At 39.7% G+C, this 13,146-nt stretch overlaps 1 protein-coding gene across 8 annotated transcripts in view; it reads right to left on the minus strand.

Annotated features, from left to right (window-relative positions):
* Window positions 1–13,146, minus strand: part of BBX (BBX high mobility group box domain containing) — a 138,624-nt gene that overhangs the window by 108,098 nt on the left and 17,380 nt on the right. Inside the window, exon 1 of one of the 8 annotated variants that reach the window (XM_064410607.1) lies at window positions 3,136–3,155. The exons of the other annotated variants lie outside the window; for them this stretch is intronic. The gene's annotated coding sequence lies outside the window, so the exon portion shown is untranslated. Of the gene's footprint in view, window positions 1–3,135; window positions 3,156–13,146 lie in introns of those variants that run through there. 8 annotated transcript variants of the gene reach the window in all.

The raw sequence follows: 13,146 nt of genomic DNA on the forward strand, positions 1-13,146 counted from the left end.
AAATAAGAGTAGCATCTGCTTGTACTTCAAGTAGTTACTCTCTGCTCATTTGTCTCTTTTAAGTCTCCTTGAATGAGGTCAATAAAAGAACAAGTACATTTTAAAATCAAAGTTTACCATTTCAGTAGGATTTCACAGCCAGGGCTGTTAAAGTCATGTTATGCCACCATTCTTTTCAAAGCAAAACAGTTTGTGCTTAACACTACAAAACAGTTAGACTTCTGTCATTATCTTTGCTGACTAGTGTTATTACCCTGTCCAGAGGTCTCCCACTGCAGTACAGATACAGCAATACATGAGCAGTTTTTAACACTGCACTCGTTACTTCCTACAGGTCTGCAAACTCAGGCATCCACATCATCTATAGGACAATGTTTTAATGTCTTTAAATTCTGGAAAAGTTGAAACCCACTACTTTAAATTGTGCCAGCTTTTTTCTTGCAGGGAGATGCACATTTTTTTAAAGCTTGAAAATGGTCAAAAGGGATTATCCTTTAGCTACTAGATAAAGATCTACCTCACAAGAAGGCATAAGGAAGGAAGTAGCAAGCACTAAAAGTGAGGGTATGAACACACTTGGAAGTCCAAGCACCTTCAGTCAAGCTGTTACTGCTTTAAAATTAACCTGATGTTTTGTATTGCTTAAATTACAGCTGTCAAAATAAATTTCTATGTGACGATTTCTCACCTCTCACTCCCTACATTAATGGCAGGTAGAGATTAGGCACCAAACTGTCTCCATATTTATTTAGAACAAGCAAAGCCAGAGGTAGTTTGATCACACATTTACTCACTCCATCAGTTAATCTGTCTTGTCCTGATCTGACTTTTGGCTTGTTGCTCGGGAACTTTATGAGCATTAAAATCACTTAGTAAGTGACTAGGATAGAGAAGATCTGCTCAAAGAAGATAGAAAGAGAAAAAGTAACACTGATTAATCTTGCACGGGTGAAGGCTTTCGCCAGCTATATAGCAAGGGAATGTATTCAAGGGAATGTGAGCAGCAAACAACAAAATTAATGAAACAAACATATCTTGAGAGTATGCTTAATACACTCCAAAATTAACCTGGAAGACATCCATTCTCCAATCAAAGCTGCAATTTCAGTCTAATATTGTAAGCCCCCCTCCAGTAAAATTCAGACCTGAACTGTGCTCACATATACATAGAGACTACTGCAGCAATACTGATAAAGTAGCATCTTCACTGAAGCTCCACATTTTATTCCAATTCCATGAAGAAATACAAGTTTAATCACTAAATCTAAACAAAGTCACTATTCACCTCAAAACAGATGCAATCTCCCAATCCAGTGTTTATATAACATTGTAATACCACACAATTAATATAATGCTAAACAGACACATTAATTGATAAAACATTGACAATCTGTGTATTCAGAAATAGCAGAATCACCATTTTTATGATTCCTGGATCTCAGCACTTCTTAGAAGTTGTATCCAATATTTTCATATAGGCACATGTACACAGCAGTGTACTGAACTATGCAGCACATTAACAGAACATTTCCATCATGGAAAGCCACTGCCCTGTTACCTACTGCACAAACCTACACATCTCAAACACCAGAACAGCTTAAGGTACAAACATGATATCTAAATAACGCAGTAAAGACCCAAGCCAAAAATCCTACCTACAAGCAGCATACTGTCTCTTCTTATCCCTCCCCCACACTGTTATCCTGAGAAGTTTAGTCCCAGGTCTTCTCTGCTATAGGTGGAAGGTATTCAGATACTACATACAATGTGGCAGAATAAAATCCTATTCTTGTTGCCCCCTTTTTAGAATTACCAGAACTAGTTACCGGCAATTTTACAGATGCAGTTTACTTCTCACAATGTAAATTCACATATTACTTGTGGCAAAAAACACTAACACATTATCAGCATCAAAATTTCTTAAATTAGAAAGGTTTTGTCTAGTTTTTACTTTAAGAATAGTGATACCTGTTCTCTGTGAGGTTAAAATGCAATCCCAACTTTCAAGAAGCAACTTCCATTAGTATAATCTTCTCTATTTTCTAGTTCTATCAGAAACTATTAGGACATACACTTCTGATTTCCAAAACAACCCAATTTTCTTCCTAGATGTACTGCTGCAATATTTTCTAAACATATGCTTAAAAGAGGTGCAAAGACTCAAAGAGCAGTTGAAAACTATTTCACTCTGCTAATTTGCATCAGGTTTTATAGTTCCTATCCTCCCTCCTAAATGGAAAACTAATTGTGATAAAACATCAAGCCCAATTAGAAACAGCCACTACACACAACTATTTATTTGAAATTTCCTTTAGAGTATGTATAATTATTTTTTACAGAATCCTCCAGTATTTGGGCCAAATCTTGTCATCTTTTCTGCAGGGGGAAAAAAAACCCCCACACTCCCCTCCAGTTTCACATATCATTCACTAAGTACTTCACTGAATTCAAATCCTAATATATATAAAAATAAATCTTTCAAATTTAACTTATTTGAATGAAATGCTGAAAAACCATTACAGAAGCCTGAGGTCTGCTTTCAGGATACATTTGCAATTTTCTTCAAGTTTCAGTATTAGCTTGCACATTAGAAACCTCAAGTTGGGCACCTCTTTGTATATTAAGACAGTGATCAAGTACCATGTGAAACTTGAGCACCTGAACTACAGCTCAGATTTTTGGAGCCTGATCTGACTGGTGTCACTTCTACCAGAATTCTGAAGTTTGGCTTTGTTTGGGGATGTAATCTGTGATCTTTAGATTTCCTTTCATATTTAAGGCCCAAAAAATCTGACAGATATCTGCGGGCACTGGAAAAAGTTGGAGAACACAGTGGGAAAGATTCAGGAAATGGGGAAGTGACTTAAAGAAATATATTTTGTCTGCATCTGTGGACAGCTGGTGGCTGTGCCAGCCACGGCAGGAGATAAGATCAGTCTCTGTGGCAGCATTGAGTGAGAGGGAGCAAGCACGGAGGAGAGGTCAGGTCCCTGCAGGTGGGCTGCCATCCCGTTCCTGGCATATTCAGGTTATGTTTTCCTCCATAAACATGCTTGCTGGAAAAGTGAGCAGAGCAGCAAAAGCAGCAGGGAAATAATTTTCATTCAGTTTTACTTAGGAGCAAACCCTACCTACCTTTAGCTGTCCTTATGCTGCTTTAACCTCTGGCTGCTCTCCCATCTCCACAGCCTCCCCTGCCCTCTGGCAGAGAGGGCCCACGCTGCCCCAGGGTGCCTGCAGGGGTACATCAGCACACATCATGGTTTTGGAAACAGCTAGCCTGGCACAGCCATCCCTGGGAGGCAGAGCTGCAGGAGGATGGCTGGCCCCAGCCAAGGCCACCACAGCTGTGAGCAAGGACAGAGGACTCCTCCCTGGAAACATGAGGAAGGGGGTTTATGCCAGCACGTATGCACCATATAAATACAGTAGCCAACATGAAAACCCAGGAAAAAAAAAGAAAAATGTTCAACTATCCCTATGAATTTCTGCTGCTTACCATTTCTTATACCAGAGCAAAGTATCTGCTGTAACATCCCTTCTGATGACGTCTGCTCTTGTCTAACAACCTGACACCAAAGCCAGATGCGAATCAGTGACTATTACATGGTCTCCTCTACAAGGTACTCTAAGTTTTGTCTGCATACCATCTAAAACTAACTGAGGAATTATTCTCATTCAATTAAAAATAGGTGTTATTTTATCCTCTGGTCCGTGGTTTTCTCCACAGTGTGTGTGTGTGACTCGGGGTTAAAAGAAGTTTTTACTAGACCACACTTCACTTTACTGTAAGAAAATACAAAACAGATTACCAAAAGTAAAAATTCTTATTTTACTTCAAAAATGCAACTCCCCCCCCCCCCACTAAAAAAATTACCCAAACTAATTTATTTCTCTACATTCTAGCTCCACTCACCAGAAGTTAATGAAGTATGCAAAGTGACACTGCAATAGAAATACAGCAGATCTCTTCATCAAGAAAAATCATACAGGATCCTTGCACTGAAGTCTAAAAGGCATGTGTGGAACACATAGATTAAATAGGGTGGGTCTCTTCCTGCCACTCCAGCATGGATGCAAGGAACACAGATTCCAACCTACACGTTAGATAGCTGCATGTATAAATACAACACAGTAACAGCATTAACATATAAAAGAACTTTGGGGATTTTTTTTTGCTTGTTTTCAACTGACAGGAAGAAAAGGTTTAAGATAAGCTACTCTTTACCCAAAGGAGCTTTACAGACCTCCAACCTAATATATGTCCTTGTTCTATGTGCCGAAGAGCCACTATACTTGTCAGGGTACAACACTGGCTTGCCAGTCATACAAACTGTCCTATTCCTGCACTTGTCCAGCACTCCTTAAGTTAAACACAGGTTCACAGTAAGATCTATTTACACAAAAAAAAATCATTCTGTGAAGTGTAGCTGCTGCAGAGATGACATACTGATACTTTTCCACCACTGCACTTTGAACTGTAACAGGGCAGTACATTGGCCCATAGGAGACCAAAAAACTCCCAGATGCTGTTGTTGAACTCTAGAGAAGTCATCAGCTGCATCCCTGCATCTCTCTACTAGCTGACCACCACTGCTGCTCTTTGGGACCCTGCCTGGTACAGCCCAGGAAAAGGCAGGAGAACAAAAGCAACTGTTAGCTTTGGTGCTGAAAATACCTGAGGCAAGGCTAAGTGTGCTCCTCTAGAAGCAAGAGACTGTGGTAACAAGTGACTTGGTGTAGTTCAACATCTTCTCCAACGTTTACATTTATATTAAAGTGATTCCAGTATTACAGTTTGATCTTCTGCTTGGGTGAACATGTGGCCTGTGAATTTAACAGCAACACTTTTAAATCAGTGCAGTATATAAACCACAAAGACTAACACCCTGTCAACAGGTACCTATGCAAATCTTTAGCACACTAATTGTTGAATTATTTTTTTAATGTTACTTTTTGTACCAGAGAGTGGAGGGAGGGCTGCGGAGAATGTTAAACACAGCCTTGATACTAAATGGGCTGGTAAACACTAGGTCCTTTAGAGAAACACAGGTAACTAGGTCTCAGTGCTGAGAGCTTAGTGCTTACTTATGTATTTCCTATACATTCTCAAGGACTCCAGTTTTCAATGACAGCTTTTTTAAGGAAGGGCAGAAAAAAAGGGCAAAAATTCTATCCCAAGCACCAAAGGCAGTAAGCTCATCCTCCCCTGCCTCCCCCACTCCTAAAAAACCCAAGAACAAGCCCTCTAATAGGAAGATCTTAGCCCCAACTAGTTTTCACTTTCAACAACAACAAAACTTATTATCAAAATAAATACCCAGTTAATTGAATAATCATTTCCCAAGAGAAAGTACTGTTTTCAACATCCAGTGCTCTAAAAGAAATCCACAAACAGGATTTGCAGCCTCCTAGCACAGGGATAGTTGTTACTGGAGCCTAACCAGATCTTGCCTCTTGAAGCAATGCCCAGGACATGTCCTTGTCTCATCAGCATCAATTGTCAGTGACTGGCCCCAGAGACTCAGTAGTTTTGGTAGCTCCTAGACACAGCAACCTGATTTAAACCAACACATCAAGTACCAGGAATTCTAAATGCAGCAGCCCAGCCCCACTCTGCATGATCTCACCGCCCCTTACTCAATGAAAATTAAACTAGCACACACAGAGCTCCACGCTAACACTGCCAACCCCCTACTGATACTTGTTCTGCCTTATTAAAAGAGCCCTTGGGTGACCACAAAACCATGTAGAGACATACTCTTAAGATTTGAGAGAATGCTGGGTTTTATCGACATGTATTTTTAAATGCTACATTTTAGCAACGGTTTTCAAAATGTTCATAATGAAGACTCTCTCCACTTTTTTTTACAAGACCCTGCATGCTGCACAGCCAACTCCCTAGACCTCAAAATCCCTCAAATTAGACTTGGGAGGGCACAGAACTCTCGGCTTAGTTACTAAACAGGCAGTATATATTTGCTCATTTGTCTGGCAGGACTCTTGAGTTGGGCATTTACCAAAGGCCAGTGATGCCCTGCATTCCCAAGATGATCACAGAGAGGGCACTCAGCACTTCAGCAGGGAATCTGGTGGATGGGGCAACTCCAACTGTCCCTGAATTAACCAAAGTCAGCAACAGTTGAGGCATTTAAGACAGGGTTTGGCAGACAGGGTGGGAAGACCCTGGGTTCCCTGGAAGAAGACACCTATGTTGGAGGGGCACATGCCCTGTGCAGTCCTCTTCACCTCCCAGCTGTTTCCTCTAGTAATACTGCAATTAATTTGGAGTTTTACAGCAATTGCCATCAATTCCCAAACTATTCAATAATCTTTACTAAGCCTCCCAGTTCAGTAAAACAATTTTTAAGTACACCACAAAGCAGGTATCTCTCACGATCACTTATTTGCCACTGCTGAGAAACACCATCCCCCAGCATCCACCGTTCTCTGGAAAGCTACTCCTCTGCCCAAAAAGACATATGCCACCATACACTCCAGAGCCTTTTTCTGCACTGACTGTGTGGTCAAACTAAAATGAGCTGCTTGCACTGCTCTTTCTAACCCTGGTATTATCATGATCGCTGACTTTTTGTGCAAAAAGAAACGTAAGAATCAAACTTTACTCAGGACACCATGGACTGAAGAGGCAAACACAGTAGCAAACTCTCTGCAAGCCACATAAACATCCATGTTTGCAGCATACTGGGACTACAGCTAACACTGCTGAACACAGACACCACAGTAATACATGATCTTCCATCTTAAAGTCTGAAACTGGTTTTTTTCATCATATTTACATACAGGTATGTAGGGCTTTTTTCAATTATTTCACATCAGTATAAGTGACCCACTGCTTCTGAGTTGCAATGGAAGTGAGGCATCTATCTCACTTGTGTGACTGAAAAATTTCAAACAGAAGAAATGACAGATATAGCCAGGCTTGTTTCAATAAGCAACAATTACATAATAATCCACAGCTGAGAGTCCTGATCCTGCTGGTACATTACTCCGGATCATGCACCTTTTCAACTACATTGAACAACTTTCACTAGTACATTCTTCAAATGCTGAATCCTTGGTAATTATTTCTTTCTAATCATTATTTGAAGATTTTAATGTAAAAACTAGGATTTCTTTCAAATCAGAGACAAATGAAAGGTGTAACCATTGAAAAATCACAGAATTTTTACTTGAAACTATAAGTATCATCTGACTGCAGCCACTAAAATTACTCAGGTTAGCTCTAAACACAAAGGTTTTTCTAAATTTCAAGCATTCCTGCAAATAGAGGTATAAAAATAAATGTTCCTGAATCCCACATATTTTGGCAGGACAATGGTTTATGTTACTTCTTCGTGGCAGCTGCTGAGAATGGTCATCTCTATCTCAGCCCATCACACCTGTCACTAGTGAGGTGCAGGTATTTTACTGGACAACACACTAGTTCAACAGGTTTGTAAGTCAAGAACATTTAAAATCAATTGTGTAGCAAGTTCCTTTCATCAATACTATTTTGTATCAGGCATGGAAGGATTTTCACTTCATTTCCCTTATATGGCTACTACAGATATTCCCATAACACAGGCTTAGAAACTTTCTCTACATCATAATGACAAGAAATTGACACCAAGCAGCATGGAATTTTAAATTTCTTACAAGAGTTGAATCATTTTTACTCCTAGTATCTGTCTCCTGATTTAAAAAGCTACCTAATCTTTCACCCAGTCCTACTGAATTCACAGTTTCTGTTGAACCTGTTTCACCTTCGTCCTACTGAATTGCACTGTCCTTCCACATAAGCAGCACTGTTCACATTCCCAATGACACCTGGTTAATATACACATTTGTCCTGTCATTCAAAAAACAATAATTTGATTTGAAATAAAATCCCTAAACACAAATCAAGAGATTCACAAGTCTCAAACCAACACTTTGCGGTCCACTGAATCAGTGACAACCACTTCATCTTATTACTGTTTCTTTCTGTGTTACTTCTGCCAACTAAAACCCTCCAGTCCATGGATTTCTAAGGCAGGCCAGAGAGGTTTTTTAAAAATGAGACTTGGAACTCAAACTGCAAGGTTAAGCAAGCATGGGGATATAACCACAGGTCTCAAATCATGCTTTTGAGGAGACATACTTGATTAACCCCCTTGCTTTTTTGCTGTGCTTTACTTCCTGATCATCAAATATTTCAGGAAAGTGCTGGCCCATCGATAGGTACATGGAAATAAAAGCAAGAAAAGTAGAATAAGAATTCCAGCAGCCTAAATAAAGATTGGGGCACTGAGAAAAGAAAAACAAAACTTCAGTCTTATATTCTATGTACTAGCCAATACTGTCTCACTAGTTACAGTAAGCTATTATTGCCAATAATCCCCCAACTCTAACACTTTTAATGATGCTTTGATTCCAAAGTAAAATATCTCTGCAGCCTCACTGAAACAGCAGAGAATTCCTTTGCTCCTGCAGCTCCTCAGCCCTGTGTGTCCCACCTCATGATCAGTACTCCCACAGTGTCAATGTGAATGTGCAAGTCGGAGATGCTCACTGCCAATTTGTTACACTGCGAATGTCAATTATTGCCAAGTTTCTGAATGGATTTACCCCGGCTCTCCATTTACAGTGACAATGCACGTTATAAGCAAATTACCACCACCTACTGAAAATAAAGGTCTTGTTTTGCTGGCAAAGTAAGAATGCTTGAATTTTCTGTCTGGAAGTAAGATTCTAGAGGGCATAATCTTGTTCATTTGCCAAAATTATTCACCAGTCTAAGAAACACAAAGGTGGGGTTTTGAAATGTTGGCCTAACTGGCTTATGATCTGAATGTATGCCACTACCAAAATTAGTCTATTACCTTTCTTTTCTTTTAGATAGTCTAGTATAGAACAGTCAGCTCCTGCCACCTTGTGGGACTTCATGGGTTTCCCTGAAAGCTTGGATCATCAGTAAACTAGCGAGTTAAAACAAATAAACATTTAGGAGTTACTTTTCTTGTGATTCACCCTGGTGAATGCTGAAATAAGAGAGAAATATTTATGGAGAGGGTATGCCATTTTGAATATTTCTTGTTCATTATCCCTAGCATTGTTTATGTAGTTGAACTGCTGGATTTAGCAATATTATAGAGGGTGTTATAAATATTTAAATATCTGTCAAGAGTCCTAAGTTTTGGAAGCTGATGTGTCCAAGTTTAAAATGACATTATGATCAAATACTTGTCACCACTAGCAAATTTCACATATTCAAAATAGATTCCACACAGAATACAAATTTAGACTGAAAATCCTTGCACTCAGGTGCAATTTTGAAACCAAGTAATAACCTCAGTCTTATAAAGCATTACGTATATGCTTAACTTTTTATATGGTGATAACACGTCTAGTTCTCCCGAAAGACCCTATTACAAGTATTTACTTTTTAACTGCAATTTGACTTCCTGTTTTTTGTTTTTCCACTCCTCATCCAGTCACCTCTATCATACATGGCCAACTTAATGAATAAGTCAAGTTCTCCAAAGAAGAGTAAGACAGTTGGAATAGAAAGACTTTTCCACCACAATAACAAGAAGGCGAAGATGCACGGATCCTCATCCTTGCACCTTACATGTTGTCTGCTGCCCCTCTGACAGGCAATTTCTCACACCTGCTTTGTGGAGATGCAAAAGACAACATCAGCTGCAATCACTGGGAAGGGATGAGGTTCTCTTTTTATTTAAGCCAAATCTCTGCTGTTCTAAATATCAAAACTGAAAGAGCAGAGAGGATTGCAGATGATGTGACTCCATGAACCTAATCAACAACCTCAACAAACCTACTCCGGTTTGTTCTTGGAGTCGAGTGATTTGTTACAGAGGCACAAAAATGCAAGACCAGTTAGGGAGCACTTCTTCCCTCCCACCATTCCACAACTGTTTCAGTGAACTTGGGAGATCTATCATGCTGGGTACTTGATGCTAACTGTAGCAAACTTAACTCCTTGGAACTTCCTTCTACTAGAGAAAAAGCTGTCAACATTCTTGAAACAAAAACAGTTCTTCCTGATGTCAAAAGCAAATCATCTCTACTAAAGGCCTTTAGCAGTTCTTAAATGGACTCAAGAACAATAATTAGAGATCCACAGCCAAAGGAAATGCAGCAAGAGTATAATTTCTAATCCATAAACAGAATTAATTTTTGCTCAAGACTGAAACAATAACAAAATGTCAGGCTATGAATCAATTGGCACAGCATACCTAAAGGACATACAATTTAAGTTCTTAAATAAAAAGTTTCATAATCTCACTAGCTTCCCTGATAACTTCAGAAGTGGTTGTCTCTGACAGCCATCACATTCCCTCACACACAGCCCCTTATCTCTTCTCATATATATTTAAGTAACAACACAATTAACTTATAAGGCAATGCTCATAGGTGTTCACAACAATCTCCAACACTTCTGCTCCAACATAGAGAATCTCTCCCAGACTGAGGTATGTCAGTGTCCTGACTGTCTGGAAGGCACCAAAATGCTCCTCTCACCGCTGTCCTTACCCATCCCAATCTCCACTACAGGAAATTCAGACAGACAAACTGGCAAGGAGCTCTAGAAGAGTTATCAGTCTGGATGATGAGGGAATCAGAACCACAGAGCATAATTCTACCTGACCCCAACACAGCCAGGACCTTGCAAAGACAGGACAGGCACCCCTATTCTCTACCTCCCTGTGGATGTCAGGAATACAGACACCTCCTTACCCACAGCTTATTTGCTTCTGATTTCTCCCTGCTCTGGAGTGCCCTGATGTTATGTTAGTCTCACAGTAACTGCAGGCATGTATCTAAGAGCCACCTTCTGGCTACAGAGAAAAAGAAATCGCATGCTCTAGCAACAGAGTGGCTCGAATCTGACACCCACTGCAGGTCTCAATAACGCCATAGCGCGTAAGTAAATACTAGGACCTCGTAAGAAATTTCATTTTGATGCAAGTGAATAATATCCTGACATATCCTTTTATTTTATTTCTCTACGAGTCCTATATTCTGCAGTATTACTAATCCAGCAGGAAGATCCCTGAGCTAACTTTCTGCATGTCTGCATGCCTGCATACCCATGGCAGTGTAATTGCAGCACCAGAGTTGAGCTAGTACCTTATTCTTCAGGATGCTTTGAAACCAGTGGAAGCATAAACACACTTCTCATACCCTGACTAGACATGCTCCCTTTGGTAAGTGTAACTCAGTTGGACCTGACAGGACTCCCAAGCAGCAACAGACTGAAAAGCACCCGATGATTTTTCAGTTCTTCCTGAAAGTATTGCACAGTATTCTGAACACCAGCAGCAAAAACTGACCTGCCTTAACTTTGCTTAAAGTTGTGAGTGCTCCAAGAAGACAGAAACATCTGGTCCAGGTCAAGGAAGAGTCATGACATGGTTTGAGCCTGGTTCCCATCTGAAGCACTACTGCCTAGCTGTCAGGATAAGATTTGTTTTACATTTTCTCAGAATATTTATTTTTCTACAAAAACATTATTTGACTTTTGCAAACTTGTTGAGGGAACTTTCCAAGAAGTTACATAAATTAATTACTTTATTCATGTACTTACTGGAGAAAGAAGTATTTAAAAACAAACAAAAACCCACAAAACAAACCAAACACTACTGGGCTACTTGCTCCTTCTGTTTTTTTATTTTATCTATGTTCTTATTGATCTACTTTCACTGTCAACTGTTTAGCCTTACATTTCAAGGAGAAAAGAGGAAAGTTCAGAATCTAATTATCTTGTATCTTGAGAAACACCTCTAAAAATCACCCAGATTACAGAGTTTACAAACTTCTGTACATAGCCTGCTTTATGAGATTTCCAAGAGGAACCTCACTGCAACATAAACCGGAATACACAATCAGATCCATCTACACCATCGTTTCACTGATGCCAAGCCACAAGAGCTTACCCACAACTGTGCACGTGCCCAAGGATCTGTGCCAAAAGGTCTCAGAGCAGGATCAGGCCCCTGTAAGATTAGCTGCATGTACAGCTTCAATCCTGCAACTGCAATAGCTCAAGGAGACTGCTATGACAGAGGCACTGCAGGACTGGGCCCTAAAATAATCAAGTATATAAAGATCTTTGTGCTCTCCACAACTGAAGCATAATTCTTAAAAATGAATGGAACAAAAAACTTTTGTATTTGTGAAATAAAAATCAATTCTTTGGCCAACAAGCAGGACCAGCATTCTTCAGAACAAGCCCCCTTAACATCTACAGGCTGTTTTTCCATTTTTTGTTTTGTTGGGGTTTCTTTTTAGAATTTGTTTTTCAGTTGTTTTGAGGTTTTTTTTCTTGCAGACAGAATTGCTAGAATAATGCTGCAAGGCCCCTGTCCCAAGGATAAACCCAACAAATGAAAAGACTCAGTACAAAAGATGCAAATTTGTTCACATTTTAAAAAAAAGGTGAGCAGTTAAAAAACCTGATAGTGCTAACGAGAACTGTAGAGCAAGGATGGGAGATAATGTCCTTGGGATCTACAGATTCACAGTATAGCATACAGATAGTTAAATCTGAAATCAGAAGGTGAACAAGATATTAAGAGTTTTCTGTAAATCAGATTCTGGTATGCTCAAGACTGTGTACCAACTGAGAGAACAGAAGTTATTCAAAACCCTAGCTGCACACAAGTCCACAGTTCTGAACTGTACTAGCCTAAGAAATGAAAGCACAAGATCCATGGATTCTCAGTCTTATCTGCTTTGAAAGACCACCATTAGACGTGCTTGTTACTGACCCAATACTAAATTATAAGTTCAAACTTGGCACCTGAATTACAATGTACCCTGCAAAACCCCACACTGCCACAATGCTGATTTCCTTCCAGGTCACTTGTGCCAATCCTTACAGCAAGAAGCTCTGGCTGAAGAGATGAACTGAACACACTGAAATATATAGGCAGAGACAAAGCCTGACTTTACAAAGTCCTTCTGAGCAATAGGATATTTTAGCTCATTCTTAGAACCAGCACAAATATGTTTCTATCACCCTCACACACCTTGTACAGCAAACAAAACATGCCTATGCATCCTTGCAAAAGTAATTTTCAGAGCATTAGGAAGAACAGAGGGCAATATTCACACGGCACTACATTAAGAGGAGACCTT

Source organism: Passer domesticus, chromosome 2 (genome assembly GCF_036417665.1).
Source record: "Passer domesticus isolate bPasDom1 chromosome 2, bPasDom1.hap1, whole genome shotgun sequence".
Classification (NCBI taxonomy): Eukaryota; Metazoa; Chordata; class Aves; order Passeriformes; family Passeridae; genus Passer; species Passer domesticus.